This window comes from Oncorhynchus kisutch, linkage group LG26 (assembly GCF_002021735.2).
Source record: "Oncorhynchus kisutch isolate 150728-3 linkage group LG26, Okis_V2, whole genome shotgun sequence".
Taxonomy (NCBI): Eukaryota; Metazoa; Chordata; class Actinopteri; order Salmoniformes; family Salmonidae; genus Oncorhynchus; species Oncorhynchus kisutch.
Window position 1 is genome coordinate 24,598,942 of NC_034199.2, and position 17,168 is coordinate 24,616,109.

Genomic DNA, 17,168 nt, shown 5'->3' on the forward strand with positions numbered 1-17,168 from the left:
CGAATGGAATTCTGGGTGCAGTCTCTGTACACCTGTATTAACCTTAGAGAAAGAGAAAAAGGTGGAGGTATTCTCTTGGCTGCTGTTTGTTCAGATCTGGCTTCCATATGCACTTTGTTCCAAGTCTGTTTTATCCTGAGCCAGGGGTTCGAGAGGGGTACGGAGCTTTGGAGAACACACTCACAGCTGCAAATCGTCCAGCATCAATCTGCAAGGCCAGTTCTATAGTGAAGGTGGGTTGGAGTGTTTTAGTTCTGCACCCTTTTTTTCCAATGTTTGTAATAGAGCCTCTAGCAAGGCTGGGGATATGATTGTGTGTCTTCAGAACTAAATCAAACATAATAATAATAATCAAACTAGTAATAATCAGCTGTAACAGTTTTCACAGGCTCATTGTAGACATAAGAAGATTGGAAAATTTCTCCACCAGTATAAGGTTTGGAATATGCCAAGATTCTCATGTTTTCTATTATGCTGCACTGGCCTCCATTGACGCAAACAGCTTCCCTTATACTAAGAGATTTATTCTAATGTGCTGCTTGGATTGATTATGTACGAAACCCACAGTAATATGCCTCCCACACACCTTTTCTGCTCTGTCATAAAGAATGACTTCAGTCCGGTTCCAGTCTGCCATGTCTCTCCAGTTGTCCCCATCTACCACCCCTCCCTCGATTGTGCATTCTCTCCATCCTTCTGGTGGCTGAAAGAGGGCTTTGTCCACTAAATAAAACACACACAGCCACTAGTGTGTCCAGGCCTGCAGATAAGACCAACAGGCAGATATTAGAGCATGGGCCAATTTTATGTATGTGTTCGTTCCAAGGGAGAAGGTCAGAGGCAGTGACTGACATATGCTCATATTAGGAGGATGAATTCCATTCAGCCCAACATAAAGGGAGATTCATTAACGCTTTGATGATGGCCTTTTTAATTACACTATAATATAAACCCCCTTAATTTATAATGTATGTCCTTATGTCTCAGCAGGTCCTAATGTCCTTGTTTTTATCTAAATAAATTATGATTGTGGAGCCTTATGCTGTAATAACCAATACGTCCACATGGCACAGGCAATGGTTTAGTCAGTGACACCGAATGAGAAGCCTGTCGTTTTACGATCCCGTAACCTATTCTGTATGTTTTTTTCGTGTTATTTGTAAGTTATTTTGTACATAATGTTTCTGCCACCGTGTCTTATGACCGTAAAGACCTAGATTCCAGGACAGCGATTACTCACCCCACACTGGAGGAATACTTTTCCATCAATGAGTCAGACGGTAAGGATTTACTTGAGATGCCCGACAAGGAGACGCCCGACAAGAAGGTGGCATTTTGGACGAAGATCTGGGTGTCTTGTTAGGATCCGGTAATCTACCTGTACCATCGGTCCTATTAACCAACGTATAATCAATGGAAAATAAAATAGACGAACTACGATCACGTATATCCTACCAACAGGACAATAAAAACTGTAATATCTTATGTCTCACCGAGTTGTGGCTGAACAACAACATGAATAAATCAAATCAAAGTGTATTTGTCACGCGTGCCGAATACAACAGGTGTAGACCTTACAGTGAAATGCTGAATACAACAGGTGTAGGTAGACCTTACAGTGAAATGCTGAATACAACAGGTGTAGGTAGACCTTACAGTGAAATGCTGAATACAACAGGTGTAGGTAGACCTTACAGTGAAATGCTTACTTACAGGCCCTAACCAAAAGTGCAATTTTTAAGTAAAAAATTGGTATTACAATAGATAAGTAAAGAAATAAAAACAACAGTAAAAAGACAGTGAAAAATAACAGTAGCGAGGCTATATACACGAGCGAGGCTACAACAGTAGCGAGGCTATATACAGGCATTGGTTAGTCGGGCTAATTGAGGTAGTATGTACATGTAGGTATGGTTAAAGTGACTATGCATATATGATAAACAGAGAGTAGCAGTAGCGTAAAAGAGGGGTTGGCGGGTGGTGGGTGGCTGACACAATGTAGATAGTCTGGGTAGCCAATGTGCGGAGGCACCGGTTAGTCGGGCTAAACGAGGTAGTATCTACATGAATGTATAGTTAAAGTGACTATGCATATATGATAAACAGAGAGTAGCAGCAGTGTATACGAGGGTTTGGGGGACACAATACAAATAGTCCGGGTAGCCATTTGATTACCTGTTCAGGATTCTTATGGCTTGGGGGTAGAAGCTGTTGAGAAGCCTTTTGGTCCTAGACTTGGCGCTCCGGTACCACTTGCCATGCGGTAGTAGAGAGAACAGTCTATGACTGGGGTGTCTGGGGTCTTTGACAATTTTTAGGGCCTTCATCTGACACCGCCTAGTGTAGAGGTTCTGGATAGCAGGCAGCTTAGCCCCAGTGATGTACTGGGCCGTACGCACTACCCTCTGTAGTGCCTTGTGGTTGGAGGCCGAGCAGTTGCCGTACCAGGCAGTGATGCAATGTAGAACCAAAGACATTAGACCCAAGCTTTATTTCACATTCTCAAAAACTAGCCACTCTTGCTTCAAGTGGTAATAATGGTCTATGTCGCAATTTCATAATAAAATTAGGGACATTTCTCTGGCACCATTCTCTGTTGAAGGACACTGTATTGTAATTGAGTTGTTGCATAGTAATCATGTAGCCTTAACTTGCAGAATTGTTTATTTTGAGGTGTTAAACGAGCATGTTTCAAATTAATTGACAATAACTGAGACTGGAATTTGTCACTGAAAAAAATGTCGCTATTACAATCATGCCACGCCCACATCATTTTGCAGTTATGCAAACTATTACCTCTGTCTTCCTATGACCATAGAGACAGTCATATGCACTCACATTACATTCATATTACATTCAAATTGAATTTCCATCCTGTCTCAAGAGGGAGAACATCTATTTACAGGGACTCACTGTTTCGGCTATATGGTCAACATATAGGGCTCAACATTTGACATAAACCATGGAAAGCCCCCAACCTGTAGCCAGCACAAGCATACTAACACGTGTATCTGTGCATATACATACACTCACTCACTCACTCACTCACTCACTCACTCACTCATACTGAGTAAGTCATATACAGACATATAGACACAGGCACACACACTTAGTTACACACAGGGACATAAAATGTTCGGTATGAGTTATTTTTCCGTTATATCCCCAAATCATCACTAATAATCACCAAGGTGGCTCAGTGGTTTCTTCATTAAAATATATATTTTGATAGTCAATAACAAATGATGGTTTATCATCATTATGTGTGAGATAACCTTTGTGATACACACTGCTAACGGGTGTTATTTTTGCTCCTCTAACTCTGAGGTGTGACGTGAAGGAGGGTTCACACTCAGAAGCACATATTCTCTAGTTCTAACCCTTGCCCACCTGTCTCACCCCGATCCTCCTACCCCCCCATCTTTAAATCACATTTTATTCTCTGAAATACTGCTGCACTGCGGTTTACACACTGCTCAACATTTCCATGACACCAGGAAGAGTGTGTGTTAGTTTTATATATGTATAAAAAAACATGAATCTCCCCAAGGAGTGACATTTTCATCCACAAAATATGTTCAGCTTTCCTCTTTTTCACTGAGAAGATCAAACAAAGAAGACAATTTAAACAGTAAAACAGTAAGCAGCACTCTGCCGTTATGGTCTGGATGAGGTCTCTTTCAGAGCCTATGGGCTCAGTGGACTCGGATGGCTGCATACTCTGAGCATTCATCATGGGGGGTTGGAATATGGGGGGGTTTCGGGGACCCTCTAGGGGTCTGGTGGTTCAGGCTAGCGTACACAAGGTGGTTTGACCCTTGACCTCCAGCTGTGATGTCAGAGGAAGGCAGAGTTCCGTTTGTCATCAGGAGGTTGTGTGCCGATGCCCTGTTGATGTGTTTGGCATAGGGACCATTGTTGTAGAGATTGTCAGAGTGGGCAGGGTTTGGTGTGAATGGTGATGATGCAAAGGTTCCCTTAGAGCAGGAGGAGAGGTCTGGACATGGTGCTGCCTGTGTGGACATTTCCATTAAACACAGAGAAAAACAATTAGACAAAGTCAGGACAGCAAGGCCTCCATTTTGTACAAATTTAGTGTATTGAGGACCAGTTTTGTCATGATAGTAAATGACCCAGTGGTTAATAGTAAGATGCTATAAGATTTCCTTACCTGCTCCTTTATGCCGTTATTTGTTGACCTTGTTGGTCCTGAATAATGAGTATAATTTAGAAAGTTAAAGTGACATGTTTGCTGTATTTCAACCTTGTACACAATAAAAGTTTTCAGTATTAAATGGGTCTAATAAATAACATGAGCTGGCGCACACCAAGAGAATATGATTTAGTGTAGAGGTGCTGACTAACGGTGAATAAAGTTATAAAACAAAGAGAGTCACACACTCCACATGCATAACCTTCCAGTAATGTATTGGTTAAAAACCACCAATGTTTCACTGTACCTTCTTCACCACTTCTTCATCACTGTGCCTTCTTCACCCTGATTACTGGGAGGTTATACATATGGAGTCTGCGACTCTCTTTGTTTTTATAGTATCAAATGGGTAACAGCATTAACAAATGAACATGAAGACCTGTCATATTCAAATTGCGGTTGAGAAGTTACGCTTTGACAGTGTCCAATACCCATCTCTGACTGACTGTGGTTGATCAATAAGTACATTCAGAAAGTATTCAGACCCCTTGACTTTTTCCACATTCTGTTGTGGTACAGCCTCATTCTAAAATAGATTACATTATTTCCCCCCCATAATTCTACACACAATACCCCATAATGACAAAGCAAAAACAGATTTCCCCCCCAAAAAACTGAAATATCACATTCACTTAAGTATTCAGACCCTTTACTCAGTACGATGTTGAATCACCTTTGGCAGCGATTACAGCCTCGTGTCTTCTTGGATATGATGCTACAAGCTTGGCACCTGTATTTGTGGAGTTTCTCCCATTCTTCTCTGCAGATCTTCTCAAGCTCTGTCAGGGTGGATGGGGAGCGTCGCTGCCAGCTATTTTCAGGTCTCCCCAGATATGTTAGATTGGGTTCAAGTCCGGGCTCTGGTTGGGCCACTCAAGGACATTCAGAGACTTGTCCTGAAGCCACTCCTTCCTTGTCTTGGCTGTGTGCTTAGGGTCGTTGTCCTGTTGGAAGATGAAACTTTGCCCCCGTCTGAGTTCGTGAGTGCTTTGGAACAGGTTTTAATCAAATATCTCGGTTCTTGGCTCTGTTCATCTTTCCCTCAATCCTGACTAGTCTCCTAGTCCCTGCCGCTGAAAAACATCCCCACAGCATGATGCTGCCACCAAACTTAACCGTAGGGATGGTGCCAGGTTCCTCTAGATGTGACGCTTGGCATTAAGGACAAAGAGTTCAATATTGGTTTCATCAGACCAGAGAATCTTGTTTCTTATGGTCTGAGAGTCCTTTAGGTGCCTTTTGGCAAACCCATATCCACAGAGGAACTCTGGAGCTCTGTCAGAGTGACCATTGGGTTCTTGGTCACCCCCTGACCAAGGCCCTTCTCCCCCGATTGCTCAGTTTGTTCGGGCGGCTAGCTTTAGGAAGGGTCTTGTTGGTTCCAAACGTCGACAATTTAAGAATAGTGGAGGTGATTGTGTTCTTGGGGACTTTCAATGCTGAAAACATGTTTTGGTACCCTTCCCCAGATCTGTGCCTCGACACAATCCTGTCTCGGAGCTCTACGGACAATTCCTTCGACCTCATGGCTTGTTTTTTTTCCTGACATGCACTGTCAACTGTGGGACATTATATAGACTGGTGTGTGCCTTTCCAAATCATGTCCAATCAATTTAATGTACCACAGATGGAGTCCAATCAAGTTGTAGAAATATCTGAAGGATGATCAATGGAAACAGGATGCACCTGAGCTCAATTTTTGAATCTCATAGCAAACGATCGTAATCTTTAAATAAGGTATTTTTTTATAAATTTTATTATTTTGTGTGTAGATTGATGAGGAACATTTTTTAACTAATCCATTTTAGAATAAGGCTGTAATGTAACAAAATGTGGAAAAAGTCAAATGGGCTGAATACTTCCGAATGCACTGTACGTAGCATACTGTTAAAGGAAATGTTAAGTAAATTGCCAAAATTAGCAAATATCAATCCCTTTCAAATGTAACACAAAAAGTATGTGTGACAAGATGGAAACATCTTGCCATGAGCATTGCCATTGATGCACCAGGAAGAGGAGACAGAGGACCAGCAGGATGTGGTCAGACCACGGTGGGTCCATCAGGGCAAAGATGCAATGTCTTTTGAGATCTCAAGACAGGTCATGCTTGTGTTACTCAGTTAGAGCAAACCCTCTCTGTGAGTTGAGTGGAGACACTGACGATATGTTCTGAATATTTCTCTCTCTCTCTCTCCTCTGCATCTACAGGGTTTTTCCACTTCCTGTCCTCCTACATATGAGCCTACCTACCATAGCTCTCTTGTCTATTGCTTCTACTTTAGAGGTCTGTTTCCTCTCCCTCACACATCGTAGGCCAACACGTATATGTCTTTTTAGTGGGTTACAGTATATTATTGTAGGTAATTTAATGGGCAATGATCTTTAAACTTATGCTCAGTTAAAAATGAAACTTTACACACTTTTACATGTTAGTCATTTAGCAGACACTCTTATCCCGTGCATACATTTTCAATCTTGTCTCCTCTTTGGTTCTCTATTGCTCCTCTTTTGTGCGTCAAGCAAGAGGGAACCTGACCATCAGAACAGCTCCTTGAATCCCTACTTCTTGAAGTTTACAGATGTGTCTAAAAAACACTTCTTTACCCTTTGGTGTGTGTACTTTACTATATTTATACTTGGAATGTTGCTTTTCAACAGCAAAAGTTTTTAAAAACTTTGGAGGATGTCTTTAATATAACATGGACGTGGACTAACTTAGTACAGCACCACCTGTGGTAAGAAACATTCACCTGATGACTGATGCTTTTCAGTCTTTCACTATTAGAGTTCATTAACAGTTGCAACCATTTTCTTTAGCTACTTTCACTTTCAGTGTGTTACAATACTGCCATCTTCTGATCAATAAATTACTGAAGCAGTTCTCCATTCTTGACTGTATTCATTTACGCAAGCAACAAAGTTGTGTTCAACAGCTACAGTTGATATACATTTCACATTAAACGTTCTGCCTCAATAGATATTATTCAAGGGCAGACAAAGAGATGTTACACAGCTGATATGATTTTGTCAATTTGATCACATCATCAGGTCATAGAGTCACAAATACTGCTTTGTTGATCTACATCAGCTTCCTGTATTCTCAGCTCACTCAGTTCCACTTCTGTATCCTGAGATGTTTCTGCAAACAGAGGCAGTCATAAGTATAAACATCCTGCAGATGACACAACACATCACAGCCGTGGGAAGTAGGTGTGCGGAGGGTGATGCAGCACCCCCTGAAAAATCACAAATTCTTAATAATAACAAAGATTTTTTACATTATTTTTTTCCGCAAAAGTAGTGCACTGGACCTTTACTAGTCCTTTATTAGCAGACCGATATAGGCATTTGTAGCACAGGCAAATAAAAAAAGGTCTGTGTTGGGCCTCCCGAGTGACATAGCCGTCTAAGACACTGCATCGCAGTGTTGCGGTATCACTACAGCCTGTGGTTCGAACCCAGGCTTTGTCACTACTGGCCGTGACCGGGAGTCCTATAGGGTGGTGCACAATTGGCCCAGCGTCTTCCGGGTTAGGGGCGGGTTTGGCGGTTGGGGGGCTTCACTTGGCTCATTGCGCTCTAGCGACACCTTGTGGCTGGCCGGGCGATGTTTGTGGCTTGTTGTGGATGAACGATGTTTCGTCCAACACATTGGTGCAGCTGGCTTCTGGGTTAAGCGAGCGGGTGGGGCCTGTTGGGGAGCCTGTTGGGGAGTTACAGCGATGAGACAAGATCGTAATTGGTTCTCTAAATATCACGAAATTGGGGTGAAAAGGGGTAGAATTACCCCAAAATTTAAATAACAAAGGTCTGCACTATGAACACGTGTGTGTGTGTGTGTGTGTGTGTGTGTGTGTGTGTGTGTGTGTGTGTGTGTGTGTGTGTGTGTGTGTGTGTGTGTGTGTGTGTGTGTGTGTGTGTGTGTGTGTGTGTGCATGCGTGCGTATTACTGTAACTCACCTTGTATTTGTATTTGTTAAGGATCCCCATAAGCTGCTACCTTTCTTCATGGGGTAAAACAACATTAAGGCAGTTATATAAAATTAAAAATATTACATGACATTATATTTCATAACACTTTTCACAACACATTAAGTTGGTGCCCTCAGGCCACTACTCTACTACCACATATCTACTATTCAAAATATATGTGTGTGTAGAGTGTATGTGTGTGTCTCTTTACAGTCCCAACTGTTCCATTATGTGTATTTTTATCGGTTTCTTAAATCTGATTCTACTGCTTGTATCAGTTACCTGATTGTGAATAGAGTTCCATGTATCCATGGCTCTATGTAGTACTGTGTACCTCCCAGAGTCATTTCTGGACTTGCTTGTAGTTTAAACAGACAGCTCGGTTCATTCAGCATAATAGCATAATCATCTCTACAAAATCAACTAGTGATGAAGTCAATATCTCTGCTACTTTGAGCCATGAGAGAATGACATGCATATTATTAATGTTAGCTATCCCTGTACATTTTAAGGCCAGCCGTTCTGACTGTTCTGAGCCAATTGTAATTGTCCTATATCCCTCTTTGTGACACCTGAACACATGATTAGGAAGTAGTCCAGGTGCGACAAAAATAGGGCCTATAGGACTTGCTTTTTTGTAGTGTTTTTAAGAAACCATAGCAACACTTTATTATGGATAGACTTCTCACCATCTTAATTACTGTTGCATTAACATGTTTTGACCATGACACTTTACAATCCAGTGTTACTCCAAGCAGTTTAGTCATCTCAACTTGCTCAATTTCTACATTATTCATTACAAGATTTAGTTGAGGTTTAGGGATTAGTGAATGATTTGTCCCAAATACAATGATTTCAGTTTTTGAAATATTTAGGACTAACTTATTCCTTGCCACCCATTCTGAAACTGACTGCAGCTCTTTGTTAACTGTTGCAGTAATTTCACTCGCTGTAGCAGCTGACACATATAGCATTGAGTCATCCGCAAACATAGACTCACTGGCTTTACTCAAAGCAAGTTGCATGTCATTAGTAAAGAATGAAAAAAGCAAGGGTCCTAGACAGCTGCCTGGGGAATTCCTGATTCTACCTGTATTTTGGTTAAGAGGCTTCAATTAAAGAACACCCTCTGTGTTAGACTGGTAACTCTTTATCCACAATATGTGACCGACCGCCTTGATTCGGTCTTAAGTAGCAACATTTTTAATTGTGTGTTTTTTTTAACATTGGATGAAAGCAGAGACACAGAGCTACATAATGATATATTATACACTGCATTTGAGGAACAATGGGAAAGTCATTCTGCTTTAAAAGGTTGATAAACTTGTAACCTCACTTTTGAGAAAATGGCCATTTAATATGTTTGGTACCTACTGGAGAGCCCATCTTTGTCTACACCCATTCAGCATCGTTCACACCCTCTTAAGCCCCACCCATCTCTTTAAGGGTTGATCTGTCAGTTATTCTGTCAAACTTTCTGTCAGAATTAGAAATGTATAATATCTGAAAATGTAGCTAGACTATCTTACCCGTATACATCATGGATGGATGCTTCTCCCTGTCACAGATGCCATGGTTGCCCTTAGTTTGAAGATGTAATCTGGAGTTGTTTTCTCCATCTCCTTAGCTCTCATACTCTTATTCCACTGATTTCAAAACTCGGTCCTCCAGAAAGTCTAGAGCAACACGTATGCAGTTGTATTACGTGATATATTTCAAAACAAGCCCTGTTAGACAGGATTACCTACAGATACTGACCAGATCAAATAGACAGAAGCGTGCTATATGGCAGACCAATCCGAACTCATCTCTCAGCATGTCTAGCCCACTCATTATCTCAGCCAATCAAGGCTAGCTGTCTTTTTCTGTGGCTAAAACAACTAAGCTTGTAATTTAACCATTTTATTTATATTTAGATGGCATACAATTTGTTATTAAGGCACATGAAAGTTCACATGTTCCAGAAGGCATGTCTGCCAAAAAAAAAAAACACAGTTTAATTGGAAAAAAAGTTTACGTTCAAATGGCTCTCCTTTGTGGCCCGCGACATATTCCTAGTTTCCTGAAAACACATAGCAGGGGGTGTGAAGCCATAACACATACATATTTACAGCAGCAGACTATGATCAATAATGTCAAAACATTAACAAAACAGCTCCCACAATCTTTTAAGGGGGTGGTAAGTTTTTGAAAGAAAATGCACATTTTCAAAATTTGACCCTTGGGTACTTGACTTGATGTGCATTTGCAATATGAAAATGTACTGTGGACCGCGCTCGTCATCTATTGGATTTTTGCCGTTTGACACTTGGCATTTGCCATATGACATTTGCAATAAGTTTTGAGTGAAAAGGCTTCCATTTGAGTGGTATTGTACATCGTGTATGTTTCGTACGGTGCCAAAAAGTTCCCATTCATTTTTGTCCATTTCAGGGGGGTATTCCCTTACATGAGACAATGGTCCCCAGTGGACTGACAAGATATGACAGCTTGTTACAACATAGATAGGGGGGGGGGAAGGCACACTTATCGTCAAGACATTTCAGAATGATTCTCACAGTAGCGTTAATCATATAGTTGGCTCACAAACCGCCACCCATTTGGAGTAAGAAATCGTGAATGTATTTACGTGTTGTTGTGAACAGCCCTCCTTCGGAAGGTTGTGGGCCTTCCAGGTGTATGGCTCTGATTGTCTGAAATAGGAGTTTCCCCTTTCCCGTCTTCTACTTTTGTTCACTCTGGAAGATAACCAGCCATGTCGACGGTTCCCATTTGTGATGAGCGTAGTAGGATAGTCTGACTTAGATTCGCTTTCTCAATATCTGATTTAAGACAGCTAATCAGCTGTATCAGATATTGTCTGAGGTGAGCTTCTCGCCTCTTCCTCCTCGCGTTGGTATTCAGGATTCAGACCACGATGGACATGAGCTGCAGCTCTTTGTCTCTCTGGTCTAAAATAAAGTGAGTTTATTTTATTTGTGTTGAGGTTCAGAGTTTCAACAATTTAAAATATGTGGCTCTCGCCTCACATTTCCTGGTCTAATGTTAATTTTGTTACCAAGGCTTTTTATGCACTCTGGCCAAAAGGAGCGTTCCGTCATGCTGACAAGCTCTCTGACCTCACTCGAGGCGTGGCTACTTAATGTGCAAAGGATATGATTAGAAGTTATCTCTTATGACTCCTAAATCACATTCCTATCATAACAAAAAATACATTTTTATTATTATGTGCACAATGTATTGGATGGAAACTTAACAGATTAACAGGTTATCCTTTCCAAGTTACAGTATTTGGTCCATACAGTTTTTAATATCATCCCAAAATGAAAAACAATATGACGTTAGTTCTCTACATCTCCCCCCTGACCATTTCCCACAATCCCCATGTTAGAATTATTGTTCCATTTTCCACTTTTGGACATCAAGAGTTTTGGGCGGGCAAAAGTGTCTGTAAACAAAGACATCCCTTTAACTAAAGAGTAAAGAGAGAGTTCTCTTCTGCTTAATTAATGACTGAGAGTGAACGGTCGACCATTCAGCAGCTCCCCCTCTCCCCTTTGTGGGAGAGAGAAAGGACTGGTTACTGTCCCCTCCCCCAGCAGTCTGATCTGACCCATTCTGATCCTCACAGGACAGTCATGACACCGTAGAGCATCTTCTGTTTCCATAAAGTGTCAAAGTTAAATATAAAGGTTATTCCAACAGAGCTACAGTAAACGTTTAGCCAGGTGTGTAACGCCATTAGCCTGCTGAATCTTTTATACCCTCGGCCCAACAAGCTAGAATCAAATCCATTTTTAGCAGTTCCAAGCTAGCCCTCCTAATGTCGTTTGACCCCACATGGACTATGACAGCGTCAGCTCCCGTCAGCTGTCGTAGAATGGTCGGAAGCAGCCTTGTAATGACCTGTACTCGTGCTCCAGGATAGCACAGGGTTCTTGCCACGGGACCAAGATGTTTCTTACCATAGAGCTGCCAATGATAAAAGCTGGTGCAATGGCTGAGGTAGTCTGGCCGTTCTTTAGCCTTGAGTGGTTTCACAGACCCCTCGAGGAACAAAGGGTGGTGGTGTCCGATGGACCGGAGCCAGCTGTAGTATCCATCGTGGATGATGAATGGGCCAGAGTCTTAGACAGCCTCACTGTCCGATGAGGGGGAGCTCTGAGGATCTGAACCTGAGGTAGAAGCCACCGGAAAAGGAGACAGAACAGAGGACGTAGGCTCAGGTACCTCTGGATCAGATCTCGAATTGGAAGCCCCCGGGGAAGAAGATGCCAGAACCTCTGTATTCAAGGCAGTGAAGCTGTTTCTCGTCTGTGTCTGGTCCGGGCTTACCTTTGCCAAGGAGGCCCCTATCTCCATGACTGGTTGTTAGGATCGAGAACAGGAACATCCCCCAAGACATATTCCTTCTCAATGCAATTGTAATATTCTGTGGCCCTGATTCCTCCTCTCACTACACTCCCCTCACTACACATGTGATGGTCAGGAGGATAGGAATGGTACAGATGCCTGCAATCGTCAGGATATGAGCGATGTTCATCCCCAAATTACCAGACTGCTTCTTGGTAGGAGCTATCATGGTTCTGTACTGTCTCTATGATGCTGACCAGGGGTGAAGCAGAGTTTAATGTGTTCTTTCAGGAGATGGAGGCAGATGGTTTCCCCCCTTCAGCTAAACACACAGCCACCCTCCTACTCCCCTCCAACTGCAGCCAGACAGACACACTGGGTGGGGGTGCACACTTGGGGGAAGTACGAATCAGGGCCACTGAATATTACAATTGAATTATGAAGGAATATGTCACAGAAAAGATATAAGCATAGGCACAAACAGAATGAAGCTAAAAAATACACTAAAGCTTAAAAAAGGGGATGACGAAGACCAGGGCCGGCCTTTGCCTTTCTGCCGCCTTAGGCAAGACCAAAAATGGCTGCCCCCCACAAAACTACAATAGTCCCAGTAAACAAAAGTTTGTTGATAAGACGCATAAACTTCCAGACGTTGAAGTTAGGTTTAATGTAGGTTTTGAATTGTTCCCAGGCCGTCATTGAAAATAAGAATTTGTTCTTAACTGACTTGCCTGGTTAAATAAAGGTAAAATAAAAATAAAAATAAAAAATGAAAGGTGAAAGGTATTTTCCGTATGTTTAAAATAAATACTTTCCATGACATTGAAAAAGCATATTTTCCAGACCTTGAAAAATATGTATTTTCCGGACCTTGAAATAAGGTTCATTTTTGGATCTGAATTAAAGTTGAAAATGCTTATTTTCCTGATGTTGAAAATATGTATTTTCCGAATGTTGAAATCAGGCTCGTTTTTGGTTCTGAATGAAAGTTGAAAATAAGTCATTTATAGAAATCTATGATTGTGCAGATTTGGTCCAGACTGGGACAAAAGGCCACTAAAAAAGTTGCCCAAAAGGCATTGGCGTCGGTCGGTGCTTACTGAGGTGTAGCCTACAGTGTTGTCTGAAATGTAATTTTATGAATGCCCATCTGTGTCGTAAGCCAACCATTTGTAAAAAAAAATAATAAAAAAAATACACCCAATAGCTGTCGGCTCTGCTTACTGGGGTGTAGACTACCATCTCAGCCCACAATTTAATTTTATGAATGCCCATCTATGTGTTAGGCCCACCGTTTGTAAAACAGGCTGTTGCATTATTTTTTATTAGTCCTGATTCCTGTGAGTAATCAATGTGTCTATTTAAGCTCTGAATATCAGCTACCCAACTTCATCAGGAGTTATTCTGATCCTATTTACAATATTTTTACACAGCGGGAAATGCAGAAGTATTCTAGTTTTCACTGTGATCATCAAGTCAAAAATTGATGGACATAAACTTGAAACTACTGATCGTGACAATGGGGTGAAGCTCCTGGACAAGTTGTGATTGTCCATTCCAAATTGTCCATTTTACTTTGACCTGTCCTGTTTTTAGGACATGTTGTCTGTTAAAATGACAGCTCATTTTTTATTTGACTGAACACCATTTAGGTTAGGCTATTTGATCGGAGAAACCTGCATGATGTAAAGAGTATCTGTCTCATTACATTGTCATACAGCCTGCCATTTTAGTGGAGTCTGCCACTAGCATAGTCAGTGTAGTCAGCTCAGCTAACCCCATTGAGACCATATCTGTGCCTAAATGTAGGTTTGGCAAAGCTAATTAGCAATCTCACAGGGAAAAAAGACCTCCTCCATTCCTGTCATTATTGAAAGAGATTGTGATATCTCACATCTCAAAATAGGGCTACCTAATGTTAGATCCATCACTTACAAGATAGTTATTGTCAATGCACTAATCACTGATCATAATCTTGATGTGATTGGCCTGACATGGCTTAAGCCTGATGAATTTACTGTGTTAAATGAGGCCTCTCCTCCTGGTTACACCAGTTAACACCGCGCATCCCGCAAAGGCGGAAGTGTTGCTAGCATTTATGATAGCAAATTTCAATCTACCAAAAAAATTACTGCATTTTTGTATTTTGATTTTGAGCTTCTAATAATGAAATATATACAGCCTACTCAAACACTTTTTATAGCTACGGTTTATAGGCCTCCTGTGCCGTATACAGCGTTGCTCACTAAGTTCCCTGAATTTCTATCGGACCTTGTAGTCATGGCAGATAATGTTCACATTTTTGGTGACTTTAATATTCACATGAAAAAGTCCACAGACCCACTCAAAAAGGCTTTCGCAGCCATCATGGACTCAGTGGGATTTGTCCAACATGTCTCTGGACCTATTCACTGCCACAGTCATGCTCTGGACCTAGTTTTATCCTGTGTAATAAATATTGTGGATCTTAATGTTTTCCTCCATAATCCTGTACTATCGGACCATCATTTTATTACGTTTGCAATCACAACAAATAATCTGCTTTGACACCAACCAAGGAGCATCAAAGCCGTGCTATGCATTCTCGGACAACCAAAGATTCCTAGATACCCTTCCAGACTCCCTGCACCCACGCAAGGATGTCAGAGTACAAAACCCTGGATGCAGTCGCACCCCTAAAAACAAAAACATTTGTCACAAGAAACTAGATCCCTGGTATACAGAAAATACCAGAGCCTTGAAGCAAGCTTCCAGAAAATTGGAACGGAAATGGCGCTCCACCAAACTGGAAGTCTTCTGACTAGCTTGGAAAGACAGTACCGTGCAATACCGAAGAGCCCTCACTGTTGCTCGATCGTCCTATTTTTCCAACTTAATTGAGGAGAATAAGAACAATCCCAAATTAATTTTTGATACTGTTGCAAAGCTAATTAAAAAGAAGCATTCCCCAAGAGAAGGTGGCTTTCGCTTCAGCAGTGATTTAATTCATGAATTTCTTTGATGAAAAGATCATGATCATTAGAAAGCAAATGATGGACTCCCCCTCCTTCTCCAAAGCTCAGTTGTCCTGAGTCTGCACAACCCTGCCAGGACCTATGATCAATGGAGACATTCAACTTTTTTAATCCTACAGTATATCTCTTGACACATTCATGAAAATAGTAATGGCCTCTAAACCTTCAAGCTGCAGTTGGACCCTATTCCAACTAAACTACTGAAAGAGCTGCTTCCTGTGCTTGGCCCTCCTATGTTGAACATAATAAATGGCTCTCTATCCACCGGATGTGTAACAAACTCATTAAAAGTGGCAGTAATAAAGCCTCTCTTGAAAACGCCAAACCTTGACCCAGAAAATGTAAAAATCTATCGGCCTATATCGAATCTCCCATTCCTCTCAAACGTTTTTGAAAAAGCTGTTGCACAGCAACTCACTGCCTTCCTGAAGACACACAATGTATACGAAACACATCAGTCTGGTTTTAGACCCCATCCTAGCACTGAGACTGCACTTGTGAAGATGGTAAATTACCTTTAAGTGGTGTCAGACCAAGGCTCTGCATCTGTCCTCGTGCTCCTAGACCTTAGGGCTGCTTTTGACACAATTGGTCTACACGGACAAGTTCTGGCCTGGTTTAGATCTTATCTGTCTGAAAGATATCAGTTTGTCTCTGTGGATGGTTTGTTCTCTGACGAATAAATTGTAAGTTTCAGTGTTCCTCAAAGTTCCATTTTAGGACCACTATTGTTTTCACTTTATATTTTACCTCTTGGTGATATCATTTGGAAACATAATGTTAACTTTCACTGCTATGCGGACGATACACAGCTGTACATTATGATGACACATGGTGAAGCCCCAAAATTGCCCTCCCTGGAAGCCTGTTTTTCAGACTTTAGGAAGTAGATGGCGGCACATTTTTACTTTTCAAATCGGACAAAACAGAGATGCTAGCTCTAGGTCCCAAGAAACAAAGAGATCGTCTGTTGGATATGACAATTAAAGGGAAGCAAATCAACTAAATGTGGAGGGACCTACCTGAATGTGTCCAATAGAAACTCTCGTTTTGCTCTGTTTTCTTCGATTTGGTTCTTAAAAGGTTAAAGGAGTAGTTCACTATTCAAGTTTGTAATGACTGTTTAAAGAAAACTGAACCATGGATTACAGTTCCTCCTGAGTGGCGCAACGGTCTAAGACACTGGAATTCGGTGCAAGAGGTGTCACTACAGTCCCTGGTTTGAATCCAGGCTGTTTCACATCCGGCCATGATTGGGAGTCCCTTAGGGCAGTGCACAATGGGCCCAGTGCTGTCCAGGTTTAGCAGTCATTGTATTTAAGAATTTGTTCTGAACTGACTTGCCTAGTTAAATGAAACTTGTTTTTGACAGTATGGAGGACAATAGCACGATGGAGTTTAGAAGGCAGGAATTCCAACTTTTATTCCATAGGCTGGGATCCATAATATGCAGCTGTTCCAAGAGCACATTTTTCACTGGCTGTCCACTGGGTCGTAGGCTATTCATTACACCGATTCTGTTGCAAAACGTTTCTTAATAAGGATCCTACCCTTTTTTTCCATTTTCGCCTAAAATGAAATACCCAAAACTAACTGCCTGTAACTCAGGCCTTGAA

At 41.5% G+C, this 17,168-nt stretch overlaps 1 long non-coding RNA gene across 1 annotated transcript; it reads right to left on the bottom strand.

Annotated features, from left to right (window-relative positions):
• Positions 1 to 6,899: 6,899 nt before the first annotated feature.
• Positions 6,900 to 12,867, bottom strand: LOC109870705 (uncharacterized). Its single transcript, XR_002252204.2, has 3 exons — positions 10,815 to 12,867; positions 8,174 to 8,217; positions 6,900 to 7,916 (listed from the first exon to the last, which is right to left on the bottom strand). It is a non-coding gene; the product is annotated as an uncharacterized LOC109870705 (long non-coding RNA).
• Between the last annotated feature and the right edge of the window lie 4,301 nt (positions 12,868 to 17,168).